At 33.4% G+C, this 13,273-nt stretch overlaps 1 pseudogene across 1 annotated transcript; it reads right to left on the minus strand.

The window, feature by feature from the left end:
• Nucleotides 1–6,292: 6,292 nt before the first annotated feature.
• LOC143587662 (cysteine-rich receptor-like protein kinase 15) lies at nucleotides 6,293–12,947 on the minus strand (annotated as a pseudogene). The gene is made up of 10 exons (XR_013144935.1): nucleotides 12,147–12,947; nucleotides 11,095–11,232; nucleotides 10,867–11,003; nucleotides 10,580–10,790; nucleotides 10,242–10,479; nucleotides 10,004–10,154; nucleotides 9,627–9,919; nucleotides 6,891–7,129; nucleotides 6,580–6,817; nucleotides 6,293–6,350 (listed from the first exon to the last, which is right to left on the minus strand). The product of XR_013144935.1 is annotated as a cysteine-rich receptor-like protein kinase 15 (transcript).
• Between the last annotated feature and the right edge of the window lie 326 nt (nucleotides 12,948–13,273).

Below are 13,273 nucleotides of genomic sequence, written 5' to 3' on the forward strand. Positions count from 1 at the left end.
ATTCTCATCAAACAACACCTTTAGTTTATTATCTTTGGCAAGTTTATAAACGGACATAAGATTTACATAGTATTCTGGTACTACAAACACGTCTGACAGAATTACATTATCACTTAATTTATAACTTCCAATTTTTGTGACAGTAGCGTGAGAACCATTTGGATGTTTGACTTTAATATTAAATTCAGAAACATCAATTTTGTTGAAAATACCATTCTCTGTCATGACCATGTGTTGGTTAGCACTAGAATTGACTACCCAATTTATACTACTGGTATTAGAGATATTACTTGAAAAACCAAAGGCACGTTTGCAGTAACTATTTGAACAAAATGGATCAAGAATATTACCTCCCATGTTAGCATTTTGTGAGCCTTCACCTGTTCTTTCATTTAAGAGGCCCAACAGTCTGGAAACTTGATCGGATGTTAGAGTGGGAATGGATGGATCAGGGTTATTTGAAACCGAATTATTAGAGGTGGCAGATCTAGTTCCATTATGACCCACCTGATTCCCTCTTGATTTACTATACTGTGGATAGCCAACAATTTCGTAGCATTTATCCACAATGCGTCCCAACTTGTTGCAATGTAACACCCCGACTAAAGCAGAAACGGCCTGAGTGTGACGTACAGATTGCTCAAACACACGTGACACTATTAGGTGACCATAATAACATTATTTCATTTAAATCACCATGTAATACAAGTTTATCAAATAATACAAATTGAAACAATAAATAAATAAATGATAACTTGTTCTTTGAATATCCTATAGGCATGCTATGTGTCTTTTAACTTTAATCCTCGTATCTTTACACCTGTAACATATGTATAAAATATGGTCAGCTATAAATATAGCTGGTGAGATTTCTAAAGTTTTATATATATAATATAAAAACCATACAATTCCATGAAAACTTGTAAAAAGCGCAAGTAAGGGTTCTTTACACTCGATGCAATGGACCTGAGTTTAAAGAATAAAGGAAGGTCCTTTCCATTTGGGGCTACCAACGTACTTGGATATAAGGTCCCTTTTCTACTCGATACAAATGGACCTGAGTGCAAAGGGGGGCGTATGATCATACTTATTAAGGCAACCACTTGAATCCACGTATATAACAAATAAGCAAATAAGCATACAAGTCCATGATACGAATTGTAATTTGTAAGCAATCAAAGTAATAATACTTGAATTTTATAAATGATACATATGCCACCCCAAAACATTAAAACATTTAAAAAAAGGGGGTTGTGAATACTCACCTCGAAGTCGAAAGCACATAATGAAACCAAAGCAACCGAATGTTTGTTAAAGAATCCGAAATGAACGATCCACATGAACTATAAATAAATAAATAAATACGAAATTTAACGACCAATCTATCGGGATTATTATGTCTAGTTTTATTGGGAATAATTATTATTTTAAGGCATGAATTAATTTAATATTATTTTTAAGCTTTAACGGGTTTTAATGATTTATATTATTTTAATACTACTAAATTAATAATTTACATTAATATGGGGAATACAAAGCACGAATTAAAATTAACAATTTAAAATTGACGAGTTAAGGCTAACGAATCGTAATATAATCTAATTTTAATGATCTAACGAAACGTATTATTTATTTAAGAAAATAAAAGCATTTACCTAATAACTTAACATTAATACGAGAAATATGACATTTGCAAGGCACGGGTTAAAGTTTACGAATTTAACTAGTTTCTAACGATTGTAACGAATTAAAAGTTAAATAAAGTTTAACGAATTATAGCAAATGGAATAAGGTTTAATTACTCAAAGTTAACGAACGAATTTATTTTAACGGGCTAATGTTTAAGAAAGTTGATTTTTACATGGGAAATGATAAGATAAAACTTATACCTTATTTATAAAAACTTTGTTTAGTTTAAAAATAATTTTATTGATTTTGTATGATTTTTAGATAATATATTTGATTTTTTATATAATAATCATAGGCCTAAAAAAATAGAAACATGAAAACTGCCGTAACCCGAGTCTATGGTTTAATACCTTAAGGACTTAACCACCAGACCATAAGGCATTGTAGTGATACAAACAGAAACATAAGCAATATCAACATGGTTTAAACTTCATCTTCTTCCCTATAAACCCTAGGTTTTTGATTCTCCAGTTTGATTCCATGTGTGATAAAATCATGTTAGGGGTTTTGTTTTACGTAAGATCGCGAGTTAAAAACATAAAAAAAAATTACCTCTAATGTTGCCGGAAAGTATGAGAATGATAGTGGCCGGAAAACGAACCGAAACTTCTTGATTACGGCTTCTAAAAGTAGTTTGATGTTAATGTGAAGCTGTGAGCGAGTTTAGTTTAGTCTTAGGTTCGTATTTATACTCGTGTCGTTGGTGGAGCGTATACACGTTAAATCAATTAGTTTGATTTTCCGGAAAATCCGGCGGGCATCACGGACATTAAACAGGTTGTTATATCGCAATTAATTAGTTGGTTATGATATTATATTGAAGATTATTGGTTTTATATAATTTAATTGGATTAAAGCCGAGTTTTGAGGGGTGTTTGGGGCCTCCGGCGCCGCCACCGGCGACGTGGCCGGAAAAACGGGAATGGGGCGGTGGGTTGGGCTGGAATAATATAATTTTAATATAATTACACATTAGACCCCTCAAGTTTCCAAGTATATTAAATAAGAAGTTATAATAAACTTACCAAATGAACCTTGAACTTTGAAATGTTTTAAGATCAAAATTTAAATGTAATTTACGAATTGGATCTCGAACCTTGAGATGCGTTAATAAATGTAATGAGATGTTATAATTTGGACATTTAACTTATTATTGCAACTCGTTTAAGTAGAAACTATAAATCCCATAGATTCGTTATTCGTATAAAATGAACAGAAAAATAAAAAACTTTAACTTAAATCCTTGTGAATATCATATTACGATGAACGTCAAACACGAATATAACGAAACGACGAACATAAAATGCATTAAACGAAACTTGAGATATATAAATATATATCTTTATAAACAAAGCCGAAAATTTAAAATGGGTTGGGTTTTCGGGTTTGAAAAGTGACGAATGTTACATGCAATGTATACACTTCAGGTTAGGATTAAGACTTCTAAATTTTTTTTCTTGTTTTCAAAAGATTGATTAGTTTTTTAGTTGAATCCAACATGTTGGGTTTGACTTTTTGAAAGATTTTTAAAATTCAAGTGAGACTCTTCCTTAGAGATGATTGAGTAAGCAGTTTTAACCGAGGGAAGCGGATCACTTGTTAATAAATTTGTCCTAACCGGTTGGTACACATCATCAAGGCCCATAAGAAATTGCATTAATTTTATCATATGGCTAAAATCATTAAAATCTTTTGAAGCTTGACAAGTACATGATGGAAGTCGGACCATTTGATCAAACTGTTTCCACATAGTATTAAGTTTATGATAGTATTCGGACACAGGAGTTCCATTTTGACTTAAAGAACCGTCTATTTTATCAAAAAATTACAGAACCGTCTATTTTATCATAAGTTTCTTTTAAATCCTCCCAAACATCATAAGCAAATTTTGAAAAAACTTGACCCATATATAATTCATCAGATATAGAGTTAAGAATCCATGCAATTACAACCAAGTTACATCGCTCCCATTGACTTGCCAAAACATTATTGGTGGTAGATTTTTTACAAGTGCCATCAATAAAGCCAATTTTATTTTTTACTTGAAGAGCTAATTTCATGGCGTTTGACCAAATGGTGTAATTCTCAGATCCTTTTAACTTGATGCTAATGACTTTTAGATTACTAGAGTCACTAGCATGAAGAAATAACGAGTCGCTAGCATCAAGTTTACTTATCAAAGTTTCATTATTAGCAGAAGTACTCATAATGCAAAAAAACCAAATATATGGTATACCTTTTTAAAGGCTGAACTTAAAGAAATATATTATTAAAGAGAAACTTACAGTGGATTAGACAAAGTTTACTAGAGTTGCAGTGAAAAAAAAATGAGTTACCAAAGTTGCAGTGGACGAGACAGCAACGCGACCAGAGCCTCAACTAATTTCAGTAACCAGGGCTTCAATAGACATCCAAAATTGGTAATTAGCCGGTGACTGAATGAATTGAATTCACCAGAACCAATAACGTCTGATTTGCTTCCCCAAATTTGTTTAGACCCGAATTAACAATAGAGGCTCTTGATAATTTTAACAAGCTCTTGATACCATGTCAAAAACAATAAGATAATTTTATTGATTCAATGGTTCAAGAAACAAGAAAACCAACTAACTTAGTCGGATGAATGATTACAAGAAAATAGATGAATGAGATTTATAATTCTCTCTTGTATCTTGCAACAAATTTTAGTCTGCTTAAATAGATGACCTAAGGTAGCATAGAAGGGAAAGAATTCAATCTCCACAAATCACTCCCAATAATCAAGGGATCTTCAATCAACCTTCTAGATGAAATCTAACAGGAGGGGCAGCTTCTAACATTTAGAAAAGAAGAAAGAATATGCAGCAAATGGGCCTAGGTCTGGAACTGAAATTGGGCTGGACAAACTTGAGATGTTCAAAACTTGAGTAGCCCATAAACAAGGAGAGAAGCCCAACAAACATGAAACAAGGACAAAAATAATACCATGCCATTAGATAAGAATTTGATATTAAATTAAGTGAGTCATATATTTTTAACACAAAGTCTCCTAGCTAGTTGATCGGCCAGATCTTTCTTCGGTACATCAGAACCATCGATGTGTTATAATACCTTGTAACCCTTTGCATGAAGCCTGAAGAGCTTCGTCCAGGATGAGAATGAAGCCTTTGTTCCATCTAATGCTCGAATCTTTGTTTGGAATTTGGATATTCGTTGCAGAATACACCGGGTGTAATGGGTTTGTGTTAGTTGAATCACTCGACTGGCAGACGTTGTCCGCCTTTTTGTTTCCCGTTATTGATTGAAACCAAGAAAGAAAAGAGGGTGACGAAAGAATACACTAAAAAATATATTTTGGATTTATAATTTAGGCTATGATGTTATAAAAGTGTTTGTGATATTAATATTATTGACGATTCAAAATATATAAACCTAAACCCATTATATAGGGAAGGAATTAAAAAGAGGTATAAAGAATATAAACACTAATGATGGATTTGATATTAAAAGAAAAATTATTTGATATTCGAAAGTGGAATATTGACATATATTATATATATTAAAAACCAACATTTCTTTTTCTTACTAATTTCAATATTCAAACTTTTAATAATAGCAACATCTTTCTTACACTAATTTCACTATTTATCCAGCTTTCAATAATTGCCACACAATGTATAATATGATTATGGACCACATATGTATTATTCCATTACCTGCTATTGTTAAAACTGCTTTAGATTAATGACTACCTGCAGATAGGCGTTTCCCGCGTTGCAATGTGCGGGGTTAAAAAACTTGTTCTTGATTAAGACATAACTTGTCGAGGACAAAATACGGTTCAACGGTATACATTTTGAGTTGCCACTCTTTACAAGGTCAAACCAAACCTTTATGATATATGATGTTGGTTGGAATTTATGGTTTAGTATTTTATAATTTAGACAATAAATGCAATATAAATAAATATATAAGTTCAATCCCAAAAAAAATATTATATCATAGCAAATGTATCAAATTTTTATCTACCTGCAATGGAGGTGAGATTATCAAAGATTTACCTTTGTGACTGTTGGATCGAATTGGTAGTTGTTGAAGTATAATCATTGAATAGTGGATTAGGATTGCGTGTATGCATGAAAAAAGCAGGCTCCGATGGGACTGCTAGGGTTATTGAGGAGCTAGCAAGCATGAGAACAACCGAAGCCATGGTTGGTCTGTCAGCAGCTTCTTCTTAAACACATAATAGGCCAATGTAGATACATCGGATCATGTCACGTAGGAGACTTGAACCATCTTTTAATGTCAAATCAATTAGACTTGTAGTTGTTCCACCTCTCCAACATTTCCATGCCTGAAAAATAGAAAGGATTACATGAATAACATATGTGATATGTTCATATCAAAGTTTTGAGATATCATATTCTAAGAGTATCAATAGTTAACAACAAAAATGCCATTTAGTGACACTGTATCTTTATTTGTTTTTCTTTAGCAACGTTGCTAGCCAATTATTCTTATTCGTGTAATTACGCGTAGTTAAATATAAATACTTACACGACTAAGAAGATCCTCGATCACTACTCCGTTTTGGAAACTGTGATTGTTGCAACCAATCATGATTTCAAGAATTAGTACACCAAAATTGTCCATGCAATGCGTACTCTAGTGCCATATATCCACTAACATGTAAGAAAAGTGTTAGATACATAACTCAATGAACTTTCATGATTATAATTTTTAATATATATCACATTCTTTCCTTTTTTAGCAACTGTTTTCCCATTTAGCAACGAGTTACATGCCATAACAAGAAAACATCTTGATCAACAAAAAAAAATTGCAACCAAATTGTTGGTGATGCCCTTTTAAAGTTATGGGAAATTGGCAAATTTTCGAAGGGAGACTTGCTAGGTTCCGACAATCCGAAAAGTGTTGGCTTGAGATTCTTCAGGCGTGAAAAACCGTGCGATACCAAAATCCGCAATTTTAGGAGTCATTTCAGCATCCAACAAAAAGTTACTAGCTTTCAAATCTCGATGAATTATCTTTAAACGTGAATCTTCATGTAAATACAAAAGCCCCTTTGCAATACCCGTGATTATTTTTAAACGCCTTTCCCAATTAAGTGTCATACGCTTTAGTGGATCTAAAATACCAATGATCAAAAAATGTATTTCCACAAAAAAAAATCTTATACGTATTAAGAAGATTTAACTTACGGAATATAAGCTTGTCTAAACTTGCACTCTGTACAAACTCGTACATCAAAAGCCGTTCCAATCCTTGGAGGCTAAACCCTAGGGGCCGAACCAGATTCCGATGTTTTAGTTTAGCAAGTATCAAAACCTCGTTTTTGAATTCTTGTTCCCCCTGCCCTGACTCCCTTGACAGCCTTTTCACTTCTATTTCTTTTCCGTTTTCCAACTTTACTTGATAAGTTTTATCCAAAGGATTTAGTTACTTTTTTCAAGGTTAAATATCTTTTAATCTTCTCAAATTTAATGTTGTTAAAACTATATTGGATCGTTCGGAATGGTTGGACTGTATCGGACTTCTAACACAGTGGGATTTTTCAGTTTTGATGGGTCATGGTTGACACATGTGAATTATGTTTATTTTGCAAAAATAGTTTTACTAAATTATAATATTTGAATTTGTGATCTCTGATACATATATAAGTGTGACTGTTCGGGTTCGGTTTTTGGCGAGAATAATTTATCGTGTACAACAAACAGCGCGAAAAAGTGCGTTTTTCGATCAATTTCTTGTAAATTTAGAAAAACATATTATTTGTTTGTAAAAATAAAAAAAATTTCACGGATCGCTTAAAACATCACAAATAGTGTTTTGTAAATCCTTTTCGGCTTAACGGATGATACAATGCTTGTTTTGTAACCATCTTTCGCGTTTAAGATCATAGCGGGTAGTTAAACGAGTATGTTTTCGTTTAACTAGTTTGCTATTATACTAAGGCCAAAACATCAGTATCTTAGCTTATAATAAACGTATATCACTTATAGATGCCCCCCAGGAATATCCGGCTCATAACCAGACCCGTTTAGTTATTCGTTGGTTCGATACGCAATAAGCGGTTAATCGTTTAATCGGTAAATGCATACTTAGGTGTACTTGGTTTTGTCTCAAATGTTACAGCAATATGTGTTATTTCTTTTATACCACTCCCCTTATTTTATCTTTGGTTTTTCCTCAAACTAATCTTAACCATTCAAATCCAAAATCAATGGACAAGATTACTTTGTATCCTTCCTACAAATATCATACTTCTTATTTTAACTTGACCCTTGACCATAATACCCTTAAAAACTCATCAGACTATTTTTATTTTTGATTAATTCCATTCAATTAATCATAGTCATCCATTATCCAATCTAGTGGTTGCAAATCTTTCCTATGCTTCATAGATAACCTCCTATTATAACTTGACCCATATATACGTTGCCTTTTTATGTGTATTGTTGATTATATTCATAGTTATTATACAAAGGGGGGACAAAAATGAGAATGATTTCTAGCAAAAAAAAATAAAGAAAAATTAACAAAAAAAATCATAACTCAAAATTTAATAAAAAAACGAAAAATTTAAAAACGTAAAAATGTTTCCACCGTATTCCTCGTTCTAAAAGAAAGGCACAATGTTGAGGTTAAAACATCATTTTGTCTTTTTATTTATCATTGTGTTTTTGCGTTTATTTTCGTTATTGATTGTGTCTTTTTTTCTTGATATTGTGTTATATTTACTCAACGTTGTGTTACATTTTGTTCAGCGTTGTGTAATATTTTGCGACATATTGTGTCTTTTTTATTTATCATTGTGTTGTTTGTTCATTTTCGACGTTGTGTCTTTTTTCTAGGCATTGTGTCTTTTCGTCATTTTTTTGGAATGAGAATGACGGGGGAAACACTTTGATATTTTAATTGTTTTTGTTTCTTAATTATATTTTGAGTTATGATTTTTTTGAGGGGTTTATTTGTGTGACCACAAATATTTCTCAAACTTCTCATTTTTGTCTCTCTTTGTATTTTAACTTTACCCTATATTAATAAGCTATCACATAAAACGCACACCTAACTGTAATTTGTTAGAACATAGAAGAGGATAAATATTATGACTGATTTAATCATAGTTTATTGTAGATTTAATGTAGAATATAATGTCTATCACTGCTACCCCTAATATTTTCTGTCAATTATCCCAATATTTTCAAATTAGTTAATTCACCAGGATCATGATTAACTAGCTGCAAGAGTTCGACAATTTGTATAAACTTTGGTTTTGTTTTTGTTTGAATGTTCTTTAGAAACTAGAACGAGCTGATTTTGATAAATGCCTTTGTGTACCTGTAAAATTCTAAGCATTTGAGTTAAGCAAGAGATTGTTTCTTATAGTAAAGAAGGCAAATATGCTGTGGGTCAACTCGAGTTGTTGTTATCTGGACAAGCTTGACTTAGCCTTAAATGGCTCGTTTGGACCTGAACTTTAGTTTACCCACTAGGCTCAGGGGTATACCTTAACGCCCAGAGCGTTAAAGCTGAGTTGGCAAGGTTAACGAGTGGCATACCACTGATCCCTTGATGGGTTAAGGGGCGTTAAATGTAAGGTGGGTTAAAATGTTAATGGGCTTTAAAATTCTCTACGCACAACAACAACAACAATAATTTAAGAATCAATTTTTACATTAAATTAAGAGAGGTAGAGGGGGCTAAGCAATTTCCTTAGGTGAGGTGGAATGAAATGGGGTAAAGTATGTGATGTGGTGCCTACGCAGAGTTAAGAAGCTTGAATATAGTAAAGCACTTGTTTCGACATTACTAAAATAATTGCATTTTTTAAACATATATATACAAAAGAAAATAAAACTGTAAAATAATAACATGAAAACATGAAAACAATTAATCTATCGGGAATACATATGGGTTGTTCGTTGAAACATCACTTGCTGGAATGACTCGTACTCGAACTGTACTCTTCAAATAATGGTTTTTCTGGTTTCGTGTTCGTGTTTGTGTTAACGAAAAAAGCAGGTTCTGAAGGGACTGGGAGGGTTAGGGATAAGCTACCAAGCATGAGAACAATTGAAGCCATAGTTGGTCTTTCATTTAAGTCTTCTTGAACACATAATAAGCCAATGTGAATGCATCGAAGCATATCGCGTAGGGAATTAGATCCGTCTCTCAATTCTGGATCAATTAAACTTGAAGCCGTTCCGTCCCTCCAACTTTTCCATGCCTAAAATCAACAAATTGAAACATGGAAATTCAGTAATAACAAAAAGTTATATGTTTAATACATGAAATAAGGGGGAAAAAGTACATGACTAAGAAGATCTTCGATCACCACTCCGTTTTGGAAAGTGTGATTTTTCTGCCCAGTTACAATTTCGAGTACCAATACACCAAAACTAAACACGTCTGATTTTACTGAAAATTGACCATGCATCGCGTACTCAGGCGCCATGTATCCACTAGTGCCAAAAAACACTAGTTAACTACTAAACATGATAAGAGTAAGACGAAAAAAGCTAGAATTCATCTTTTGTATGGAGACTTACTATGTTCCAACGATGCGACTCGTGTTGGCTTGGGTTTCTTCGGGTGTGAACAATCGTGCCATACCAAAATCAGCTATTTTTGGATTCATTTGAGCATCCAACAAAATGTTACTAGCTTTCAAATCTCGATGAATTATCTTTAGTCGTGAATCTTCATGTAGATACAAAAGTCCCCTTGCGACACCTCCTAGAATTTTGTATCTTCTTTGCCAATCAAGAAGCGCACGCTTTGTTGGATCTAAACGTTTAAGATCAAGCAGATGCGTATTATCAAAAGAATGAGCATCTACAAATTCATCATTAATCTTTCTATAGAATAGTTTGAAGAGTTAACTTACCGAATATAAATTTGTCTAGACTTGCGTTTTGTACATATTCATACATCAAAAGTCGTTCGGACCCTTCTAGGCTAAACCCTAGAAGCCGAACCAAGTTGCGGTGTTGCAACCTTGCAAGTAACAAAACCTCATTTTTGAATTCTTGTTCGCCTTGCCCTGAATCTTTAGACAACCTCTTTACTGCTATTTCTTGTCCATTTTGTAAAGTACCCTAAAAAGTTTAGTTCCACAGATGTCGTCTCATTAATCTTTAAAAAAATAATAATTGTTTCTAATGCATTGATTACCTTATAAACCAAACCAAATCCACCTTGACCGAGCTTATTGTTTTCAGAGAAGTGATTTGTTGCTTCTCCAATTATACCAAAGCTATATTGCAACGATTCAGCAGTGCTAATTTCGTTTGGATCTCCGTCCTCATAAACTAGAATTATCATCATCAATAATAATAAGAAGTCTTAACACATAAATTTGTATCAAGAAAGCAAGAAATTAACAAAATAAATAGCACGGACCTAAATTCTCTGACAGACGTTGTTCCTTCTTTCCTTTTCTTCTCATGAAGACACAAACAAAAACCACCACAAATATCACAATACCTAGGGTTGCAACAACAGCGACGGCTACAATTTTCGCGGTGTTACTACTCTTGCCTGAAATTCTCATAACATATTAGTTTAGTTATACAGATATAATAATGTCGCATAATTTCGGTTGCTCAAAAAGCTCACAAATCGCTTGAAATTCAGAAAATGGCGCTAGAAAAAAAATACATATAATACTAGGCTTTATCCCCTGCATTACCCAAGGGGGGTTGTTTTATATTTTTTATTTTTTAATATTTATTTTTTCGATTTTAATTTCTTTATTGTAAGAAAGTTAATAATATACTTAAGGTTTGATGATGAAAGAGTTTCACAAATAAATAATATGTTATAGCCCGTTTAAAAGTCATCTGGATTTGGTGACCCTTGACCCACTTATTTTTTTTACTATAAAATTGTTTCTTAATTATAAATAATATCTTTTTTTAAATCGGATATTAATTTTTAGTATATCGTTATTTTACAGGATTTCCATATCAAATATTTGGTAAGATTAATTTTTAATTTAATGAGATGTTATAACCCATTTAAGAGCTATCTGGGTTTGGTGAGACCCATTCCCGTAAATTCGGGTCAAATGCATGTAAAGCCTCTATTTACAAATAAAGCCATCTGATGACTTGAGAGAATTTAAAAAGCAACCAAAGAGTTCTAAATGTTTCGTTTATAAATATTATAGATTACAATTTCTTCCTATAATTGATTTCATATTATTTGTTTATTTAAAAGAATATATTTTATTTTGACTTTTTGTACAGCAATAGGTGTGAAACTAAAGGGGCTGGGTCAACCATTTTTTTAGCCAACCTTTAGCTTGACATTTCAGCTCGTTAAAATAAATTTACTGAGCCGAGCGAGCTGATTCTTTAACTTCGAGCTCAAGCCCAAGCACAACATGACTTAGGCTCGGCTCGTTTACAGCCTAGCATAATTTAAGCCAATCATATCTAGCAGAATGATACCTGAAGGTGATGATGGCGGTGGTGGAGGTGGAGAAGACTGCGCTGGTGGCGGCGATGTTGGTGAAAGATCCACGGTAGCATTAAGGAATCTGTAATCTTCATATCTAAAAATGCAACTAGGATAATAAATTCTTGCGCCACTACGACCGTCTGGGATAAACCTAACTGTACTATCCAAGCAATTATCACACTGAATTTCTGATAAATCCGGTGTACACTGCATGTACCCGTAAATGCTAGTAAACCCAGGTCCATCCGTGCTATCCGCTGCATATTTGCGGAGCGACCCGCCTCTTGAAGCTTCGGTTTTAAGTTGATCCAATAACCGATTGAGTCCTTGGTTAAACTGGTCTACGTTGGATGCGTTATTAGGGTTAGGCAAGATCCTTGTAACCCTAGTGTCTGGATTGGTTCCCAAACGGGTCACATTAGAGTACCTTATCATGCAGTTGTCATACCAACCCACTGCCCCCTTTTGATTAGGACAAATCTCTCGTAGTCTTGTAACCGCTTCGTTTATGCACCTCCGACAATCGGCTGGCTCAACGTCACCTCTACATACCCGATCGCGTTGGCCTGGTCAGGGGTTTGACCAACAGACCGGTTGTAGAACCCATATCTGATGCTGGTATCAGCCGCCAGAGACGATAAAGCATCGTCAAGGTTATTATGGTACGTACCATTTGTTGTGAAATTCCCGTTTTCGTCACATGTAGGGGACAGTATATCTTGAGACACCGAAAGGGTGATTAAATTTAGGATGAGGAAAATGAAATATGGGTTCTTGGGTTCCATCTGCATTATGTTGCAAAAATGAAACTGGGATTATAGAAATGAAATGAGAATATGATGGACGGGCTTTATTGTTTATGTCTTGATTGTCAAATGAGTCAATTTTAGACTTGGTCAAGATTTGTAATTCCAATTCAAAGTTATATTTGTTTCAAATAAGTAGTCAGAAATGGTGGCTACAGGTGTTATTTAATTTTACTTTATTACCTTTTAGTTTTTCAAAATATATTTCCGTATAGAGGTTCGAACTTGATAGGAAAAAATTATTAAAGGTACCTTCTAAGGATAAAGATGTAATTGTGTTAATAAAAGGGTCCGGGTCAACTGATCCTTGT

This window comes from Bidens hawaiensis, unplaced genomic scaffold (genome assembly GCF_021521415.1).
Source record: "Bidens hawaiensis isolate Kalapana, Puna unplaced genomic scaffold, B.hawaiensis_p1.1 tig00035826_1, whole genome shotgun sequence".
NCBI lineage: Eukaryota > Viridiplantae > Streptophyta > Magnoliopsida > Asterales > Asteraceae > Bidens > Bidens hawaiensis.